Genomic DNA, 22,653 nt, shown 5'->3' with positions numbered 1-22,653 from the left:
TGTAGCCCTGTTCAAGTACTCAGTCTGAATGCATGAAGGGCAAGCAGCAATGTGCAGCACTAGCCCCACCCCACAAAGACGTGTCTCCTGGCCTTGCCCCGCAGCTGAGAATTGATTGGCTCAGTCTGATGGGAGCAACCTGCTATGCACAGAGGCTTAACTCCACAGGGACAGGAACCCTGATAGGCTAAGATTCTTGTCTCTATGTTGGAAACCCTATATGCGTAGAAGGCAACTCCCTTCAGACTGAGCTGATCACACATCAGCCAGGGGACATGGCCAGTGCATGTGTGGTGTTCTGTGGGGTTGGGTTATCCCACATGTTCCTGCTTGATCCATCACAGGTTTGGTATTCACAGGTACCACACACCTGAATAGGGCCTAAGTAAACTGAAGATCCAGCTCAAAGGCTGCAAGAAAATAAGCTTTTTGTTTAAAAATCGAACCTGGCCATACCATGAAGAGAAGTCTTGAAACAAGCAGGCCGAAATCTCCATGGTGATACATCACTGTGTTTTGCACTATGTCTTGTAACCATGTTATATAGCTGGGAGCTATCTTACTTAAGGCTATTCTAGCTGGGCAGTTTCCCTAACATAAACCTACAATTTTAGCTTCATATGTAACTTATTGACACTCACCTGGGAAAATTGCCTACTGAAGGCTGGAACATTAATCCTTTTCTTTCCCTGACAGACAGTTATTTACAGTAGCCTTCACCTCACTGTTTCTCATAGGTTTCTGCCTCTTTTAAGCAAATGTATTGATCGTGTGTGTATTAACTTTTTCATTAAAAGCAGTCCGCACCAAACAGTTGGTTATACGTTATTATTATTTTACAAATTCATCACCTTGTTTACTGTGTTGCAAAAGGTAGAAAATTCCAAATAGCGTGTAAGGAAATCCATAAGAATATAGTAAGAATCCTGCCAGATAAGGCCAAAGGTCCATCTAGTCCAAAATTCTGTTTCCAATACTGTCCAGTCAATTTTTCAAGCAAAGCCCAAAAGCAAGTCATGAAGTCAACAGCTCTACTCTCTGAAGGTGGAGTTTCTATTTAACTATCATGGGTAACTTTACCTGAAATCGTCTAATGTCCTTTTAAAGATTTAAGCCACTGCCTTTGTCATTTTTTTTTCTTGAAATCTAAGATGATGATGATTTATATACTGCTTAATATAATGACATCTCTAAGCAGTTATTGGATCACCCTTATCTATATGTTTGCTGAAACTTGATATGATGGGACTTTCCTTTGCAGAAGCCTTGTTCATTCTTCCTCAGCAAGGGTACTACTTCTATCTGTTAAAAGCAATCTAGCTTTAATAATTCTTTCCATTGGTTCAGTGGAGATTTCCTCCTTCACACACCTCAAGCAACCTACAATTGGCTGAGTAATGACATGCAGCAGCATCCAGGAAGGTCAGTGTTAAAACAGCACCATTCAAATGTGTGACAAACTGACAGGAGCTTCTTCCTCAGAGAAGAGGAGACTGACTGGTATAATAATCCTCTTAATTAGAGTCCTTTTAGGTAAAGTCTAATTAGTTAAGTAGATTACTTTCCCATAGTCTTTATATCATTGTTAAAGAATGCATTTTCTTTCTCCTCTTTATGGGTCTGCTGCTTTTCAAGGTGGATCCACATCCTGCTGTTCCTGTAGGTTTTTGTTTCCAATTGTAATTTGTGCCTGAGGTCATACAATCAGGCTGAGTTCACACATTTATATTATTTGTAGGAACCTGATAACTCAAATGCATGAAGCTGGTAGCACAAATTACTTTACTGGTGAATATGTACTGATCATTGCCTTTAAGCGCACCAGAAAAATATCCCTACATTGGAGCCAATCTGGCAGGTGCTAAGAGGGACACATCAATTGGATATTAGCAGCTTGGCTATTTACCTGCACTGTCACTGCTTAGCATTGACATTAATGGCAATGCTGTCTATGTAGTTAAGAATAAGAGGCATAGGGAACTAAGTAGACTTGGTCGGAGCCCTTTAATAAGACAGACAGGTGGATGTGAGACAGTTAAGGAAACACGAGGTTTAAAAACAAATGAGATCCTCTTGCGTTCTTTGGGTGATTTTCCCCCAGAAAAAATGGATTTCTGTATTAAAATACAAATATTTGGCCCAATTCTCTGTATAATAAAACTTCCCTTTAAACACTTTAATTTTTAATTCACTGCCAGTTGTTTTCATCCAGAATTTTCATCACAGCTTCAAGAAAAGCATTTCTGTCATTCTGGAAAACTGAAAGGCAAGAACAAATTAAAATGGGATTCAAAAACCGCATAGCCATCTCTCTGAGGCCTGAGCACAGACAGTCCATGGTAGTTCTACCGAATAAACAACAACTGTCTGTCTATCTATCTATCTATTCCACCCAATAGACCAAGCCCTCTGGGCAGGCAGTTCACAGTCCTTCAGAGAGAAGATGCCTTCAAACAGAGAACAGTCCTCTGGCAGGCCTTCAAATAGAGGACTGTCTTCTTTAAAGGAGGACATATGGCCACTCTACAACAAAGCTGTGGATTGAGCTATTTGTTCAGCTACCTAGCCATCTTGTATGGCCTTCAGGATAATTTTTCTTTGAAGGTTCAATAGGGCAAAAGCTGGCAATACAAAATGTATCTTTCAGTAGTATAGGTAACCCAGCCTAATTGCTGTGAAAACCATTTAGCAGGCCCTTCAAAATACAATCCAGTATATGCAGCATTTGTCTTGGATATAGGCAGTGGAGGCTGGTGGTTCCAGTGTTGGTGGGGCAGTGAATCCACTCGAGGTTTCAGTCAGAACTCTAAAGGGGCTATTCAAGGTGCTTTGCTTTGCACCTTGGATAGCTCCTTTAGAGTTCTGACTGGTTCTGACTGAAACCCGGGGCAGATTCACTGCCCCATTGACATCGGAACCACCAGCCTCCACTGGATATGGGTGACTGCAATTCACTTTCCAACATGACCATGGATTATTAATATCGCTGTGAAGGGATGGGGGAATCAGTGATGCTCGAGTTTGCTGTGATTCTCTGAACTCCAGATTGACCGCATAATCAGATATTAGCAGCTTGGCTTTTTTAGTTGTGATCTGCTCCCATTTTAGATTGTGATCTGTTGTTCAAATGGGGAAAGTGTGCATTTTGGTACACAGTTTTTGAAAGTGCATAGATAAGAGCATGAAAAAGTGTGCGTATTTCTAAAGTATGCATTTTGCGAATGTGATTTCAAGCTCAGGACTGTGTGAGCTTTTTTCAAGAACTGTGCTCTCATTCATGTTTGCATTCAGGGTTGCGAATGGGGTGAATTTGAGTGAAAAATGAAACAAAATTAAATTCTTGCACATCCATATCCCGAACACAGTATTTTCCCATATGAGTTCCTCACTAGGAAATGAAGCTAGTCATTTAGATAAGGAAGAGTCTGTACATCGGAGGGAGCAATCCTATGGGGATAGGTGGCTGCCTCCGAACTTGGAGGCGACCTCCTATCCAATGCAGGGCAGGAGAAGTGCGGCGGGGATCATCCTCCGTGCTTCTGTCCGGCATTTACGGCTAGACAGCTGATTTCGGCTGTCTAGTTGTGGGAAGTCGGCGGGGGTGGCGGTGGCCGGACAACACATGTGTGTTGAACCAGCATTTCCACCCTCCCTGTCCCACCTTGCCCCTGGGAACGCCCCTTTTACGCTGCTCTGCGCTGCTCATACAAGCACAGAGCACAGGGCCATTCTGTGCTGCCTAAGAGGCAGCACAGGAGGGGGTGGGGGTCGTTTCTCTAGGAACTGACCTATCCTATGGCCACCTAGCCACTGACTAGCGGCCATAGGATTGCACCCTAAATCAGTTAAATTATTATTATTTATAATATTATTATTATTATTATTATTATTATATTTATACCCCGCCTTTTTCCCAATACTGGGACACAAGGCAGCTTAAAAAAATTAAAACATATACAATTAAAACATATGAAAATATACAAAAGTTAAAATATAAATTAAACAACAATATAATTAAAATTATATTACAACATTAAAACAGCACTTTAAAACAGCATTTTAGCCGCTTACCCCCAGGTTCCAACTATGTCCCAAAGGCCTGCTGGAACAAGAATGTTTTAGTCTGCCTCCGGAAACACATCAAGGAGGGAGCCATCCTAGCCTCCCTGGGAAGGGTGTTCCACAGCTGTGGGGCAGCCACTGAGAAGGCCTTCTTCCGGGTTCCTACCAAACGTGCCGGTGACAGTGATGGGACTGAGAGAAGGGCTTCCCCAGAAGATCTCAGAACACGGGCAGGTTCATAAGGGAGGATAAGGTCTTTCAGATAACCTGGACCAGAGCCATATAGGGCTTTATAGGTCATAGCCAGCACTATGAATTGTGCCCGGAAACAGACTGGAAGCCAGTGAAGCTGTTTTAACAAGGGAGTTGCATGCTCCCGGTAACCAGCCCCAGTCAACAGTCTGGCAGCAGCTCTTTGAACCAACTGCAGTTTCCAAACACTCTTCATAGGCAGCCCCACGTAGAGCATGTTGCAGTAATCCAAACGGGATGTAACTAAGGCATGTGTCACCGTGGCTAGATCAGACATCTCCAGGAACGGGTGCAGTTGGCGCACTAGTTATAACTGTGCAAAAGCACTCCTGGTCATCACTGAAACCTGAGCATCCAGGCTTAGGGCTGAATCCAGGAGCACCCCCAACCTGAGAACCTGAGTCTTTAGCGGGAGTGTAACCCCATCCAACACAGGCTGAATCCCTATTCCCTGATCTGCCTTTTGACTGACCAAGAGCACCTTTGTCTTGTCTGGATTAAGTTTCAATTTGTTCTCCCTCATCCGGTCCATTACTGATGCCACACACTGGTTAAGGACAGAAACAGCTTCCTTGGAATCTGGTGGAAAGGAGTAGTAGAGCTGGGCATCATCAGCATATTGATGGCATTGAACTCCCAAACTCTGGAAACCTCTCCCAGCGGTTTCATGTAGATATTAAATAGCATAGGGGACAGAACAGATCCCCGAGGGACCCTGCAAGCTAATGGCCACAGAGTCGAACAGGCATCCCCCAACACCACCTTCTGAGTTCTCCCTGCTAGGGAGGAGCGGAGCCATTGTAAAACAGTACCCACAAGTCCCATCCCAGCAAGGCGTCCCAGAAGAATACCATGGTCGATGGTACTGAATGCCGCTAAGAGGTCCAGCAGAACTAACAGGGACACACTCCCCCTGTCCCGTTCCTGGCGTAGGTCATCCACCAAGGCAACCAAAGCTGTCTCCATCCCATATCTGGCCTGAAACCAGATTGAAATGGATCAAGATAATCCATTTCATCCAGGAACCCCCCTGGAGCTAGGAGGTCACCACACGCTCTAATACCTTGCCCAAAAATGGTATGTTACAGACTGGATGACAGTTATCTAGTATGGTGGAATTCAGGGAAGGCATCTTCAACAGAGGTCTCACAACCGCCTCTTTTAAGCACAATGGAACAATACCTTGTTCCAAAGAGGCATTAACCACTCCCGTTATCCACTCAGCCAGTCCTCCTCTGGCCTCTTTAATAAGCCAGGAGAGGCAAGGATCCAGCACACATGTGGTGGCTCTCACCACTCCAAGGATCCTGTCCACATCCTCGGGCTGCACAAATTGAAAAGAATCCATCAACACTGAACAAACAGGAGCCAAAGTGACATCCACAGGATCTGCATCAACTACAGCATCCAAGTCAGAATGGATCTGAGCGATTTTATCAGCAAAGTGCTGAGCTAATTGTTCACAGTGGGCTGTTGAGTGGTCAGAATTTTTATCACATGGGCCAGGATGTAGAAGGCCCCTGGCCACTCAAAACAGCTCCGCTGGCCGGCTTCCAATTTGAATTCCAGATGCATATCCATTCTGAAAATGTTTGCCTTTTGTAGCAAAACAAAATCAAATCCAAAGATGTCCTCAGTACGTTTTGCTTATTAAACAGTATTTAATTGTTTTCATAAAAAACATAATGGAGCTGTTATTTAATTGAAATGGGATGTCTCGTTCTTATTTATGGCAGATGCTTCTATCCAGAACTCTCACTCAAGACCTGAAGAAAAATTGTCAAAGTTTTGTCAGCCAGTTTTTCTGACTATTCACTTTAAAATATTTGTGGCTTTCATAGCTTCAGTAGTTGCTTAATTGGACAGGGTTTGTTTTGGTAAATAATTCTTTTGACTGCTGGGAAAGTTGGATAAAAGAATAAAGAACATATTTGGTTGCACTGCAGAACCGTCCAACTTTGTTTCAGTATCTCCTTGCAAATCTCAGCCAAAACAATTATCCCACTTTGACTGGTCTTGTTAATTATTTTGAAAAACATTTTTTTCCCCTATCGGACACAAGCTGTAGCATAACCAGTGTCAGTATCTGGCACTCTCAGGGAGGTGCAGGGGCCCAGTGCTGTGGCAGGACCCATTATTGATGCCTGCTCTGCCTCCCCTTTTCTGGTGCCTGAAGGGCCTGTTCGCACAATCATGGAGGAGGAAATCAGCCACAGTGGTTTATTTCCACCGCCACATGTGCCAGTTGCATGCCAGGGGGATTTGCATAATTAACCTCACCAGAGTGGTTTGCGAGACATGCGAACCCAGTGGGAAGGCTTGTTGCAATGGTTAACAAGCCACACCAAAACCTCCAAACAGCCTCTGGTTTCTGGGTGGCTTGTTAACCGCAGCAAGAAACCACTCTGGCTGGGTTTGCATGACATAGCAAGTTGTGCCGGAGAGAGTAATTATGCGACCCCTTCCCCCCAGCATGGGACTGGCACATGCAGCGGGGAAAATAAGTCACCGTGGCTTATTTCCCTCTCCAGGATTGTGTGAACTGGGTCAATGAGTGATGGGTAGTTTGCATGAACTGGAACTTGCAATTTATCACAATGTTCCAGGAGTGCTGTTACAGCAGAGAAACTCCAAGTATTTAAATGGCAGCTCCAAGCCCCTTGTCATAGCAGGTAAGCCATCAGAGCTCATTAAATGGTGACCCCAACCAAGAGAGCTTTAGCACACTCCATTGGTCCACCTCCCCCCAAACTGTGGTTTTTCCCCCCTCTGGTAGACACCAGACATGTCATATATGATTTTTAAATGATATATTTTTTCTGGGTAAAAGAAATAATTGCCAACATGTCAAGGTCCATGATACAGCATAGTTTAAATATTTTTCCAAGGACGCACATTTTATGAGATATGGGATGAACAGATTTTCATTCCAGAGCAAAAATGCTCTGGAAATGCCCTGATTAGGAGCTCTGGGATAAAAATGTTTTAATTTATGAGAGGTTACATGTATCGCTATGCTTTAATTTTCTGCACAGGCTATTAAGGTGCAGGTGGCTTCATCAAAAGAATCACAGTTAATTTTTAAGTAAAATGTTATACTAATGGGAAGACTTCCTGTCACCTCTCACAGTGAAGTGGGGTGAGACACAGATGAGGATCTGAGCCATTAGAAAGGCTGGAAATATTGCTAAATTGACCATTGCCTTTTGGATGAAGAAACTTGCTCTGGACATGTTTCAGAGGAACAGTAATTACAGAGAAGTTCCAAGAGCATTGCAGCATCCGCCCATGCTGAAACAGTAAGAACGAAGCCGAAATAAGGGACACCTGCTCCAATCTCTTAGTTGGGAGGAAACTTCCCGTTTCCATCACCTTTGAATACATGCCAGCTGCTGTGAAGTGAGAGGCACAATATGACACTCAAAAAAAGAAATTATGAGCAACGAGGAAACCACAGCTACATAAGCCAAATGGGGTATCTAAACCAGCCTTCCCTGATCTGGTGACTTCCAGATGGGCCATGCTGGCTGCAAATGATGGGAGCTTCAGCTCAACACATCTGGACAGCACCAGGTTGGGGAAGGCTGGTTTAATTGGTTGTCCGTGTTCACTTGGTTGTTTTGGTATAACTGAGCAAAATAGACATGAACAGGTTAACTGGAAGGAAGTAGCTGGTAATTCCTTTCCTAGAGGCATTTCCAAGAACAATGAGATTCCTTTCACATGGGCTGTGGGACACTAGAGCTGTGGTCTTGCAACTCCTCCCTGTGCTGCAGAAGAACAATCAGAAGTCCTGGACTATGTAGAAGATCTTCATGCCACTATTACTAAGGGTACAACCCTATGAGTGGACAGACAGAAAAAAGTCCTACAATTCCCAGCATGCCCCAGCCAGACATTTAGGGCTGGGCCATGCTGTGAGTCATAGGAGTTTCTTTCTCCCTAAACATGCATAGGATTGCACCCTAAATATATCATTTCCTATTCATCTAACATCTTACGGAGGCACCAATATAATAACAACGATGGCTGAGCGCACCCCCTCCCCCAATGGTAAACATATATGTGTGAAGCCACCTTCATTACTACTGAAAGCTAACCCGGATATGCAGGAGCCACTCAATAAGCCACAGTGACTTGATTCGCGCAATTACCACAGCCCACCAGGGTGTTACGTTCCTCCGTCCTTATCACAAAACCCCTTGGGCCCCTCTTTCCTTAAGCACTCACACACACAGAGAATGAGAGGCTTCAGTCTCACGCATTTAATTCATAGTTCGCAGGTTCATTACAGGTGCAAATCCTCGAAGACTCTCTGGCTGCAGTGGAATGCCTCCAGGGGATTCAAATGGTAACACCAAAAGTTGCCCACAGTTTGAAAGGGAGGCTATCTGGCTAGGCTACCTTAGGGAGGGAGGTCCCACCCCTCACATGATGCTTCCCTGTGTAGCCTCTCACGCATAGCAAACCGGTTCCGGTTCCGGTTTGCTATGCGTGAGAGGCTACACAGGGAAGCATCATGTGAGGGGTGGGACCTCCCTCCCTAAGGTAGCCTAGCCAGATAGCCTCCCTTTCAAACTGTGGGCAACTTTTGGTGTTACCATTTGAATCCCCTGGAGGCATTCCACTGCAGCCAGAGAGTCTTCGAGGATTTGCACCTGTAATGAACCTGCGAACTATGAATTAAATGCGTGAGACTGAAGCCTCTCATTCTGTGTGTGTGTGAGTGCTTAAGGAAAGAGGGGAAACGACCCCTGATGTTTCCCTCTTAGCTCTGCGCTGCCACCTCACGTCTCTTAGGTCACAGTCCTCAAGCCCCTCCTCCTCCTGCTCGCTGCTTCTCACAGAGGGGGCAAGGAGGAAGCTTCATGCCCAGCCACCTGGGAGTTGGTAACCTGAGAAGCACGCCTGCCCATATCTGAACTGGCTTGTGAAAATATCTCCCTCAGTTCTGGCTGCTCCTCTTCTGAATCTGAGTCGCTAACTATCTCCCTGCACTCAGAATCAATCCTGACAGTCCTCTTCCTTCACAATCAACACACTCCAGAACACAAAGCTCCAGGCTAACACTACTTTATTGGTTAACGACTAGCTTCATTACAAATGCATATTCTAGGAACCTCTCAGACTGCAATGAACCAGCTAATCCACACATCTATGAATATCAATAGAGGATACAAAGTGGAAGTTAGGAAAGTTGCCAGCAGTCTGGGCAAGAACTTCATGGCCAGACTAGCTTCACAGGGATGCCCCTCTCTTAGGGTGGCTCCCTCCTCTGTTGACTATCACAAGCAGCCAACCTGGTGGAGTGTCTTACCTCTGCCCCTAACTTTTCCCGCTTTGCTGTGCACCAGATTCTCTCATTCCTCAAGTCACACCCTTGGCCCCTCCTCCTCCTCCTCCTCTGAAACTTGTGTTTTCATGGTGGAGAAATGGGGGAGCCATTCAGCCTGTGACATCTGTGTGTCAAGGTCTTGGGAAGAAAGCCTTGCCGTATCTGGGCTCACTGGGGAGGTTGCCTCCCTCTGCTCTGGCGGTTCCCATTCTGATTCTGAATCTGAGCTACCAGACATCTCCACATGCTCAGATGCATTCCTGACACAGGGCTTATTAGCCATAGTGGGTTGTGGTGCCCATGGACACCAAGTTGGCAATCTAGGCCCCCGTCCTTTCTTGTTAAGTGCAAACCCGCAAGAGTGGGTTGTTTGAGTGCTTGACAAGCCACTGAGAACCAATGGACCATTTTAGGGTTGCTGGTGGCTTGTCAACCACCTCAGCAACCCACCCTCACCAGGTTCACATGTAACGAGAAGCTACCGCGCACCCTGCCATGCCCTGAACATAAAAAATGGTGGCCACTGCCACAACAAGAGGCCCCATGGGGAAATTCACCCATGGTGGTTTCTCGTTTCGTGCGAACTGGGCTATTGGCTTATTTTCATCATGTGAACCAGGTCAATTAGAAATAGCTTCCATGCAGCTAGGGTAATACTGAAAGAGCCCGACACCAGAATCATGATCTAAAGCATTACTTTAAATACCAGTGATTATTAGTTGCTTTCACTCTGCGTGTATGGAAGCCCTGAATATGAGCAAGTGAAATGTTAAGAAAGCTTACATCAGACAAGCTATATAAGATTTCATTTGTATATTTTATTAAGTATTACTTTCTGTTCTGATTTCTTGTGATTTGACCATCGATGCCATAACAAATTGATTTTTTTTCTTTTTTAAAGCCAAGATCTAAATCTTATGGGAAAATCTTTTGAAATAATCCAGTGCCTGAGGCCTTGGATTAGAAATTATATTTTGTCAAGGATATACTCCAATCTTGGCAAATGTTCATAGTAAAGTTGCCATGTCTGTTTGCACAATGGAATCAAATTACATATTTTAAAATTATCCCTAATATTTCTCAGTTTTATTTCTAAAGATCATCTTAGACATGATGCTGCTGGGTGAAGAAACAAAAGAAAACAACAAAGACCAAAAAGCTCCACTTTCTTTGATGGCTAATGTCACATTTATTATTATTTATAAATCACTATTATTGATGCACATGGTGCATTTCACTTTTGGTGTTTACTGAATGTGCTAGTGTTAAAATGAATTTCTCACTGATAATAATCTATGTATGTGGTCACAGTAGACATCTTTTAAATGTGATACTGACCATATAGAACAAATCCATGGGTAAATGCTTTTTATGTGGCCCTCACATGTCTAAACTGAGCTTTAGGACCAACAACTCAGAACAATGTATTTTCACGCAGATTTCAATCTCTTCTTTCCTTGTGTATGCAGTCAAAGAATAAGATCAGAATTCAACAGTTATCCATTAACTGTCCATGTCTAAGATGTCCATATCCATGTCCATATCCATGTCTAAGATGATCCTTAGAAATAAAACTGAGAAATGTTAGGGATAATATACCTCGACTTCAGCAAAGCTTTCGACAAAGTGCCCCATGATATCTTGATGAGCAAACTAGCTCAAAGCGGGTAGATGAAACAACAATCCGGTGGATCCACAGTTGGCTACAGAATCGGACTCAAAGAGTGCTTATCAATGGGACCTTCTCAAACTGGGGAGAGGTAATGAGTGGGGTACTGCAGGGTCAGTCCTGGGCCCAGTGCTCTTCAACATTTTTATTAATGACTTGGAGGAGGAGGTGCAGGGAATGCTGATCAAATTTGCAGATGACACAAAATTGGGCAGGATAGCTAATACTTTGGAAGACAGAAACAAAATTCAAAGTGATCTGGATAGACTGGAGCGCTGGGCAGAAAACAACAGAATGACATTTAATAGGGATAAATGCCAAGTTCCGCACCTAGGAAAAAGAAACCAAATGCACAGTTACAAGATGGGGGATACGTGGCTCAACAACACTACAACCGAGAAGGATCTTGGAATTGTTGTCGATCACAAGCTGAATATGAGCCAACAATGTGATGTGGCTGCAAAAAAGGCAAATGCCATTTTGGGCTGCATTAATAGAAGATAGCTTTCAAATCCCAGGAAGTACTAGTTCCCCTCTACTCAGCACTGGTTAGGCCTCATCTGGAGTACTGTGTCCAGTTCTGGGCGCCACACTTTAAGAAGGATGCAGACAAACTGGAGAAGGTTCAGAGGAGGGCAACAAAGATGATCAGGGGACTGGAAACAAAGCCCTATGAAGAGAGACTGCAAGAACTGGGCATGTTTAGCCTTGAGAAGAGAAGACTGAGGGGAGATATGATAGCACTCTTTAAGTACTTGAAAGGCTGTCACAGAGAGGAAGGCCAGGATCTCTTCTCAATCATCCCAGAGTGCAGGACATGGAATAATGGGCTCAAGTTACAGGAAGCCAGATTCTGGCTGAACATCAGGAAAAACTTCCTGACTGTTAGAGCAATATGACAATGGAACCAATTACCTAGGGAGGTGGTGGGCTCTCCCACACTGGAGGCCTTCAAGACGAGGCTGGACAGCCATCTGTCAGGGATGCTCTGACTTGGATTCCTGCATTGAGCAGGGGGTTGGACTCGATGGCCTTGTAGGCCCCTTCCAACCCTACTATTCTATGATTCTATGAAATAGACTAGCTGGAGATCAGAATAGCTGCATAAAGTCTATTCAGGTCATCTGAAGAACAGAATATATGGTGTGATTTCATGGGGAAGTATCCAATGTGATTTCATGGGGTAGTATCCAACATTCATCCTACTTAGAGTAGACACACTGAAAAGAATGAGAGTTGAGTTACTTAGGACTAACTTGAGTCCCATTCATTTCGATGGGTCTACTTGGAGTAGGGCTAACATTGGATACTACCCATGGTGTTTCAGACCGTTCTGATTTAAGGAATAGCATTGTTAAAACTTTTGAGAAGTTTTCTGGGCTGCTCTGGCATGGTTCACAGGAAGGTGATTTGTTGCAGGTTTCCTCTCTGCTATGGCCAGCTTGCATGTGAAGGCACCTGATGGAAACTGGGGATGGGGAGATGGAGCTAATGGAAAGCTAGGAACTGATGCTGGAGCAGGCGAGGACACCTGCGATTATTTTCTTTTCTGGGCTCTATTTTTTTTTTCTAAGAGGCCTGCTATCAAATTCTTGATGTGTGTGTATGAGTAATTAAATATGAGCGAAATTTTGGCAGTGGGGGAGGGGGCACAGAATGTGAATAGATTTGTAAAAGGATGTGCAAGAGTCCCCTTCACTCTCATCAAAAGCCAAGCTAGAGATGTGGGTTGTACTGAATGGGGTCCTTTCCCCAGTGGGAAAAGGTCCTTTCCCCAGAGTAATGTATTGCTTAGGGTCCTTTCCCCACTGGAACAGACACAGCTAGTGGATCAAATAGCTCCTCCCCCTCTAGCCCCTCTCACACCCAGACACAATTGTGCTTCAGAGGTTTGGGAGATCCTCCGGGGCAGATTTAGTGGGCAGGCAGGGGGGAGGAAGGGAAGGGGATCTCCTGTTGCATAAGCAGAGGACTACTTGCATAATGTTTGTTTTAGCTCTGTGTCTAAAGACATAGAATGTAGAGATTGTGTAATATCTGTTCCATCTGTGTTTCGTGGATTGTCAGGTGCCTTTCTTACTATTGTCTGCCCAGCGATGGAATTGGGTTTTTCGCCATGTCAGTGCAAACTCGCAATTGTGGAAATTCACATGGGTGAATATGCACGAATTTCCTCAAAATGCACATTTTCATACTTTAGTCTATGGGAGAAACGTGCATTTTTGGCTGGTCTTTAAAATTCTGTGTATTTTTCTACAACAAAATTTGCGCAAAATTTGGGAAAACCTGAAAAACAATCCACAGGTCTGAGAAATCTAACCGACAGGGGAAAAGTGGCCCGCTGTGGAATCTGTGGGTCGGATTCATGAAAATATGAACTCATTTAATTCTGTTGAGGATTTCTCTGACATTCCTAGTCTTGACACCTTTTCTAAATGCACAGAGAGGGAACCACTCATAGTTCTGATGGGGGTACATTCCACACTTTTGGAGCCACACAAAAGAAAGCCTTCTCAAGTTTGCCCATCAAGTGGACCCCTGCAACTGGCAGTATCCTCAAAAGGGCTTCTCCTGTAAGTCTTAGTAACTGGGCAGGTTCATAGAGAGACAGCTGGTCCCTTAGAAAGCCAGGACCTAAGCCATTTAAGAATTTAAAGGTTAAAACCGATACCTTGAATTGAGCCCCGAAAACAACTGCTAATCAGTGTAGATCTTTTAATATTGGGATGATATGATCTTGTTAGCATGCACCAGTTAGCAGTCTAGCTGCTGCATTTTGCATCAGCTGAAGCTTGGACACTCTTCAAGGATAGCCCTATATACAGTACATTGCAATGATCTAAACATGATGTGACCAAAGCATGAATAACTGTTGCCAGATCAGACCAACCAGGCCATCCCTAACTTCTCCCCCCCAACCTGGCAATCCAGGGGCAGCACAGGGTCAAGGAGCCCTCCCAAGCTATGAATCTTGTCTTTCAGGGAGAGTGTAACCCTTTCCGGAATAGGTTAAATCCCAATCCCTGAGCCTGACTTCCTACCGGCCAACAGCTCTTCTATCTTGCCTGGATTTAATCTCAGCTTGTTCACATTTCTCCGGCCTGTTAGCAAGCCCAGGCAATGATCAAGAGTGCTGGCCACGACACAACAGAAGGGACCACAACTACTGCAATACAGTGCTCCCAAGGATTTCATGATTAATGGTATTTAAATCCATCAAAAGGTCCAGGAAAATTAGTAGGGATGCACTACTAATCCTATTACTCCTGTTCTCAGTGTAGAACTAAAGGTAACCAAAGCAATCCTAGTTTCATATTCCATCTGAAAGCCAGATCGAAATGGATCCAGATAATCAGTATTATCGAAATATTTCTGGAGTTGGAAGGCTACCACCTTCTCAATCACCTTGGCTAGAAATGATCTTTGAAGGCTCCATGGACACCATAGGGAAGAATAGCATCACCCCAGATATGTACTGCCTAGGAACCAGGACCAGGTAGCACCAGATGTTTTTGTCCCTGGGAAGAAGAAGCATCTTCTCACATGCAGATTGAGCCAGGAGCTGCAGATTGTCTAGCTAGACAATCTGCAGCTCCTGGCTCTTCCCAGTGGCGGTATGTGTCTACTGATGAAGGCTCTGGGTGGATGATGGAAAATGTCCACGGCCCAGATGGTAGTTTTACAAGTGGTAGTTTTCTTCTCAGACTGTTAGAAAGGGGGTGATGCAGAAAAATGCATACCTCATCACCATCTCTTTAAAGCCCAGTTGAACTGTACTGAAAGCAAGCTCTAAACTGGAGCTGGCATAAAGAATTGACAATGAATTTTGCAAAACAAACAAGCAATCTGATTACAAATGGATGCCCTCTGTCTAATCAGTTCCTGCTTGATGAAATGAGCTAAACAGGTTAGTGCTGGGCCCATGAGGGAGAAGAGAGAGATAATCACAATTCACAGACCATCTTCTTGAACTGTAATCAGCAGCGTTTGCCCCTCCTTGCTCTCATTGATCCCTATTAAAATGCAATTTCAGACCCAAAAGTGATAGGGCACCGAGGGGAGCCATGTTGATTGCACCCACAATGGCTCCTCGTCAAATCTGTTTCATTTAGAAAAGAACAGCTGTTTGCTAACCCTGCAAGCTCATTTTGTTCTCTGAGAGTCCAGCTGAGCTGCTTGTGCTTCATGTGCTAAATAACTGGCAATAAAGGATCTGCAGGTTAAATAATGCTCACAGGCAAATGTGCAGCTGCCAGTGTGATGGTCTTCTCATAACAGTGCAAAAACAAGTGCAAAGTAGCATGTAGCCAAGCATCCCACCCAATAGATTCACCATGAAATAAACTTCAAAGAAGGAAAAAAAAAATAGGCATCAGGCATTACAACTTGTATTCGAGATTCATTTTATGATTTGGTAGTACATGAAAAAGAAATGAGGAGCCTCGGGCCCATGTTTTCCCTCCTCTGCACGTATTCTTTCCCTTTCATCCCAATATGAGACAAACCTGCAAATGTTTTGATCCTGGTTTACAGGAAACGTGTTAACCATCCTTTGGTGCCTCTGACATGATGACAAATTCTGGTTTGTCTGAACAACCCATAGGAGGACAGCTGGGGGGAGTACGCAAACCATATGGTCCTCACAGCTTGATTACTGTACCCCAGTGAAATAAACTCCCATACCCCAGTTCCTGTGTGATGATATGTACATGCTTTCTCCAGCAAGAGATGATCTCTGAGAAAGTTCACATGTTTATTACATGACTTGGTTTCTCAGCTTGATTTCTATACGGCTTTCTACATGAGGAGCAGCTAAGTGTATGAACCAACTGAAAGGTATGAAACAGCTGAATGCTATTTGATGAGGAATGGCTTATTCACACCTGCAAGTCATCACTTGATGCTGCTAGAGAATGTAGTCATGTGATTTATCCAGCACTCTGTGTAGGAAACCCCACATATGAGGAACTTCTTGGTCTCTTGATTCTTCATCTGTGTATGAATAGTATGTTTAATAAGTTAACTTTCAGACAGTTAACGAGCCAGTGATTTTCACTGTTTTTCAATCAGGAGCCATCTTGGGTCGAGGCACCTCCTTTGAGGACACTTGGAGGCCTTTCCCGGGCCATGGGGAGGGGGCTCTTCTGTTCACCCTACCTTCCAGTCAAGTGGTGATGCTATACATCAAACTCTGACGCCTTTTCAGGCCTCTCCTTTCCGTCCCCCTTTCCGTCCTCCAAGCAAGGCCTCATCAGTCAGCCACCAAGTCATCAGGCAGGCAAATTTGGACAGGCTCATTTGGTCCTTAGATTTTTCTTGTCACTGAGAAAGTGCTTGGCTCTACTCAGAGCTGCAAAATCTCTCCACACTGTTCTTCTTGCCCATGCATTTCATTTTTCCCTGCACAGTACACCATTGCAGCTAGCAAACTATGCTGTTCTTTGCCTCTTGGGCTCCTCCACAACACAATGTTAGCTAATTGGCTGATTGTGTCCTCTTCCCCTCTCCTTATAGCTAAAAGGCAGCAGGTCTCCTGGCTCCCCACCCCTGAAAGCCTCCTCCAGTAGCCCAGACTACAGCAGTTGGCTGATCATTAAAGCATACAAGCCAAAGCTAGAGAGCCCCTGCTGCGAGTGAGCAGCTACTGCAAAGAGAGAGACAGAGGGCTGCACTTGAGATGACTGGGAGCTGCCTTGAGGCCTTGCAGTGAAGAACACTGCCCTAGGTCAGCTCAGAAGCAGGCTGCCATGGGATAGATTTTTTTTTGTACCAAGTGTATTCAGTAAGAGTCTGGGAAATGTACAATAAGATGACTTGTTCATTACCTGCATTTATAAATGAGTTGATCTTTTTGAGTTGCCATTTACACAGATTTCATCTGCTTAAAAATAAATTAAATGGGACAATTAGAATAGAGTTACCAGGTACTTTCCTGGATGTGCTGTCTGTATGTTTAAACATTCTGAGGTGCTGAAACAGGCTGTGCCTCCTCACCCAATTATTTGTCTTTGCATTCCTCCCCTCTCCTCTGCTGGAAGTCCAGTTTATAACCATGCCAGCCTTTTGTCTGTGGTAGAAACAACATACTACAAAACTAAAATGACTCTGTAGGATGATTGTCCAGTGGAAGAACTTTGTGTAATTCTGCAGTTTGTACTCACAAATTTTTTACTTTGTGAGCATTTCTACATGAGGCATTTATTGTATGCTCATCATTCCTTACTCGTGGTTGTTTATGGGATCTTTAGATACTGTTGTGACCCTCCAGTTTCACTTCTGTGAGCACTTTCCTGGGGGGCATTTTAGAGTGGGGAAAATGGAGTTTTTTTCTGAAAGCAAAAGAAAATGTATTTTTCTACTTGTGTAATTGTGTGGCACAGTGCCACCTAGAGGTTATGTAGCAGAAAAGCAGAAAAGGAAACGCTTCTTGTGTAGATCTTGGATCTTAATTCTGTGATAAAACCGAAAGTAGATACAGCGGATTAACAGCCTCATATAGAAAAGCTCAGACTCTCTAAAATACTTGACATTATTTCCCTTTATTACAATATTTGATCACTGGAACATTTTACATGTCAAACAGGCCATTGAAATAGATTTGTACATCACCTTTCTGTATAAGGATACTCTAAATATTGCCCAAATCGCTGATAAAAACCAAAATTCCTTGTGTCATGACAGATTATTTTTTTTTTATTTTTTAATTAAATTTCTTAACTGCCCATCTGGCCAGTCACCCGGCCACTCTGGGCGATGTACAACAGTACAATTTAAAACAGTAAAATTACACATTAAAACATCGTCTAAAAATACCCTAACCCACCCCAAATGCCTGCCTGAACAACCAAGTTTTGAATGTGTGGTGGAAGTTCATTAAAGAGGGGGCATGGCAGAGTTTCCTAGGGAGGGAGTTCCACAGAGTGGGGGCCACCACAGAGAAGGCTCTCTCCCTCATCCTCACCAGCCTGGCTGTCCTGGCAGAGAGAAGGCCATCCGAGACTGATCTTGTTAAGTGGCCTGTCAGGTGTTACTGGAGGTGCTCCTTGAGATAGGCTGGGCTGGAACCATATAGGGTTTTAAAGGTCAAAACCAAAACCTTGAATTTGGCCTGGAAAACAACTGGTAGCCAGTGCAACTCCTTCAGCACTGGAGTGATGTGATCACACCGGCGGCTGCCTTTAATCAGGCAAGCCACCGCGTTCTGCACCAGCTGCAGCTTCCGAACCGTCTTCGAGGGTAGCCCCACGTAGAGTGCATTCCAGTAGTTGAGATGAGAGGAGACCAGGGCATGTACTACCGATGGGAGCAGATGGTCGGGAAGGTAGGGGCACAGCTGCCATATCAGATGGAGTTGGTACAGTGCTGTCTGGCTCACAGCTGGCACCTGAGCCTCCATGGACAGCTGGGAGTCTAAAATGACCCCCAGGCTGTAGACCTGGTCTTTCAAGGGTAGCCGTACTCCATTCAACACCAGGTCAACATCTCCCAACCTCCTCTTGTCTCCTACCAAAAGTGCCTCGCTCTTGTCAGGGTTCAGCTTCAGCTTATTCCTTCCCATCCAGCCATTCACCACCTCCAGACATTTGGACAGGGATTCTACAGCCAACCTTGGTGAAGATTTGAATGAGAGGTAGAGCTGCGTGTCATCCGCATATTGATGACACTGCACCCCAAACCTCCTGATGATAGCTCCCAGTGGCTTCACATAGATGTTAAATAGCATCGGGGAGAGGATGGAACCCTGTGGCACCCCACAAGTGAGTGGCCACGGGTCCGAGACCTCCTCTCCCAGTGCTACCCTCTGGTACCTGCCGGAGAGGAAGGACCGGAACTACTGTAACATGATGTCTCCAATGCCCAGCCTCTCCAGGCATCCAGAAGGATACCAGTATGTATATTTTATGAAGAAAAGTATCTCTTTTATTGGCTCAACTCCCCAATTTTTCTTTTATTGCATCGTGTATATCTCTTAGGGACTAAAATGATATGTTAGGGTATGAATAAAAGAATTAATCTTGGTTTTTTCAGTATTTCATAATTTTGGATACTTTAGTGGGTTCTTCTTATGTTGCTTGTCTAAAATAATCTAATATCCTTCAAGAAACTGATTCATCTTTTGGCACTTTTAACTAGCTAGAGTTTAATGCTTTTTAATTAACTCCAGCTGAATTATGACATCTCTAGAAAACACAAATGTAGATGTAGTTTATAAACCTGAGAAATGAAAGTTCGCTTAGTTATATAATTGGCCCCAAACCTTTGTAAGCACTGAAGAAAAGTTACTCATGCTATATTTCTACAGATATTCCTAGCTAGATTCTATACTATACACTCTAGGTTGGGATTCAAGTTTGGGATTATTTATGTTGAGGTACAAGACTGTACTAAGAGGGCCATCTTGTGGTAACTGAAAGTAATATGTCTGCACAGAACTGGACTCCTAATGTAGAGCTGACTTACAGGTTTAGAATTTGGTATTTCTCCATGGAACCATAACTTCAGTGAAACAAAATATATTTCCAACAATTCCTTGTGTCTGTGAGAGTGAAAAATACTAAAATGATTTGAAAGACCCATCAATCAACGTGTTGAGAAGCTTATATTTTATCTACTGGAAAAATATTAAAGTTGCAATCCCATGCACTTTTACTAAATTCCATCAAATTTAGTAGCTTTACTTCTAAGTAAACATCCTAGGATATGACTACATGACTAGCATGTATTCAAGCATATTGTTCTTAATATATACATTTCTACATCCGGACCCTGATGACTGGATTTATGGACAGGGTGCATGAGCACGTCTATGAGTAATGGGATATGTTTTTATTATTGCCATTTTTACAACCAGTGCTGGAAGTCATTGCTAATTTCTCGTAGAAGCCACGATAAAAAATAAACTTCTTTGGCAGCAGTGCAGGGGGTGGGATTTTCACATACATACCTCATGATTGCTGCCATTTGAACTTTAAAACCATCCTTCGAGATTGCATACAGTCAGAAGGAAATAATATAGTGTAGTGTGTGAAGAAGAATGGCCCAATCTCAGGATTTAGGAGGCCAAGGAAAATTGGCAAGCACATATGCTTAGTCCTGCCTGCCTCTTGCAAAATCAGTGCAGGCTTCTTTTTCTGGTGGCAGCCCCAGTCCCGCCCCCCCCTTGCTTGTGGTCCATGAGCTCCATCTGTGCACCTGGAGTGAGTGGGTGCTGGTCCAGTGTTTTCAGGCTTTGTGTCTGCTTAGAGCTTTTCTACACCAGGCTGTTAATCTATTGTATGTACTTCTGCATTTGTCGTAGAATTGAGTTCTGAGCACTACATAAAAATGTTTCTTTTCCTGCTGTTCTGCTACATAACCTCTAGGTGGCACTGTGATATAATGGAATAGCACAAATGCACAAGTGGAAATAGTATTTTCTTTCACTTTCTTTAAATAATACCACATTTACCTGCTCTAAAAAACTCACTGGAAATGGTTTTTAAAAACAGAAGTTAAACTAGAGGGTCATACGATCATTTAAAGAACCCATAAACAACCATGAATAGGGAATGATGAGTGCACAATAAATACCTCATGTAGAAAAAACATTTAAGGTAGTTATTACTAAATTCTTGGCAGCTGAAGTTCCAAGTGTCAGGAGCACCCTAGCTGCCTCTTGCAGTACCCACCAATAGCCAACTCAGGACACAAACGATGAGGAATTCTTTCCAAGACTTTATTCCTTTATTACTTTATGACTCTTTCAGAATACTAGTTGCTAGCGCCAAAGCAAGGAACAGCACTGAGGAAAGATAGCTGAGTAGCCTAAGCTCCAGGTAAGGCAGTTGGTCCCCGTTTGAAGGAGAATCATGGGAAGACCCTGAACTTATGGGCTAGGGAGAGATCCTCCTTCTTTCCCTTGGGTCCTTGGGACGCGACCGTTGTTCGCGCGCCAAATGAGCGCTATGCCTCCTTTCGGCGCCTTCCATCTGTCGTCGCTCCCTGCGTCTGCGCCAAGCGTCCAGCAAGCCCCCCTCCAGCGCTCTCTCACTGCCAGGGTCACTGTCTGTCCCAGAAATGCTGGCAGGAGGAATCTCTGCCAGCTGCTGTGCTTGTGAGAGATGAGCGAACTCCTCTCCCACGGATTGCTGTTCCTCCTCAGAATCAGAACTGCTCTGGGGCTCTATTGGCTCAGTTTCCACCCTGACACAAAGCTGAAGGAAGGTCCCATCCAATCTTCCATCTACTAGGGATGTACGAATTGTGTGCCTTCGGTCCTGCTTGACTTCCACAGTTTGTGGCCAGTGCTCTGTTCCGCCATTCACAAGCCCAAGGAATTCTTTTTTTCCACTCCAAAAATTATGAAGATAAATGCGTACCGACAACCGTAATTCCAGTGCCCAGCCATCTCCGTGAGTCTGCATAACTGTGTAAGAATCGCTATTTTTCATGAATATTTACATATCCCCCCCCCCCGCCCTGATGTGCAGTAATTACTTTCAGCCAAAACACTTCCTCCTCCTTGTAGGTGCTTCCCAAAAGAAGGCTGTCCTAGGTGTGCCTGAGTGATAGCCTATTTGTTTAAAGCAACACTGTTTTAAAGAAAGAAAAAACCTTTTAAAATGACCATGCCAGTCCTGGAGCCCTGCACGAGGCATTATTCTCCCTGCTAAGCTTTATATTTCCACATCCAGCATTGTTGTTGACGTTGTGAGGCTAAAATGGAGAGAAGAACCAATTCTGTGCATGTCTACTCAGAAGTAAGTCTTATTGAGTTCAATGTGACTTACTCCTACACATGTCAGCACCCCACTTGCCTCCAGCTCAGCTTTGTATTTCCACATCCAGCTCATGATCAAACCTCCTGTTAGTTATCTCAGAAGAGCCTTGGGTGAATGAGGGGAGGGAGAAACAGGGAAACAGCTGAATGAGAAGCTCCCCTCACACACATACACACACATAATGGAAGGATATAGTTCTTCATATTCCCCGGTATGTTTATTCCTCATTTTGTCCATCCCCTGAGCATGTGCAGAGTGTGCTTCTTATTCAAAGAAAGAGAAGCTTGCTAATCTTTCTGCTCATGCTACATTTGTACAAGTGTAACTGCTTCAGAAAGAACACACAAACAATGTGTGTGGTTGAGACCAGCCCAATGTCACTCAGTGAGCTTCCATAGCCAAGTGGGGACTAGAACCCCCCATCTTCCAAGTCCCAGTCCAACACTCTAACCACCAGGCTACACTGGCTGTCTAACCACTACACCACATAGCTGTTATGAAACTCATGAAAAAGAGACAGTATAATAGAAAGTTCTTTCTGAAGAAAGAAAGTCTCACTTATTTTTTAGAGCTCT

The 22,653-nt window shown here is 44.1% G+C and overlaps 1 long non-coding RNA gene across 1 annotated transcript in view; it reads right to left on the bottom strand.

Moving 5' to 3' along the window:
• LOC146348014 (uncharacterized) overlaps positions 1–22,653 on the bottom strand; it is a 70,480-nt gene that overhangs the window by 16,321 nt on the left and 31,506 nt on the right. The window lies entirely within an intron of this gene.

The sequence above is a fragment of the Heloderma suspectum genome, chromosome 4 (assembly GCF_057233095.1).
Source record: "Heloderma suspectum isolate Gila_16-S chromosome 4, 16-S_ref, whole genome shotgun sequence".
In the NCBI taxonomy this organism is placed as follows: Eukaryota; Metazoa; Chordata; class Lepidosauria; order Squamata; family Helodermatidae; genus Heloderma; species Heloderma suspectum.
Note: the sequence above shows the minus strand (reverse complement) of the source record. Positions and strands in the feature narration are given on the sequence as shown.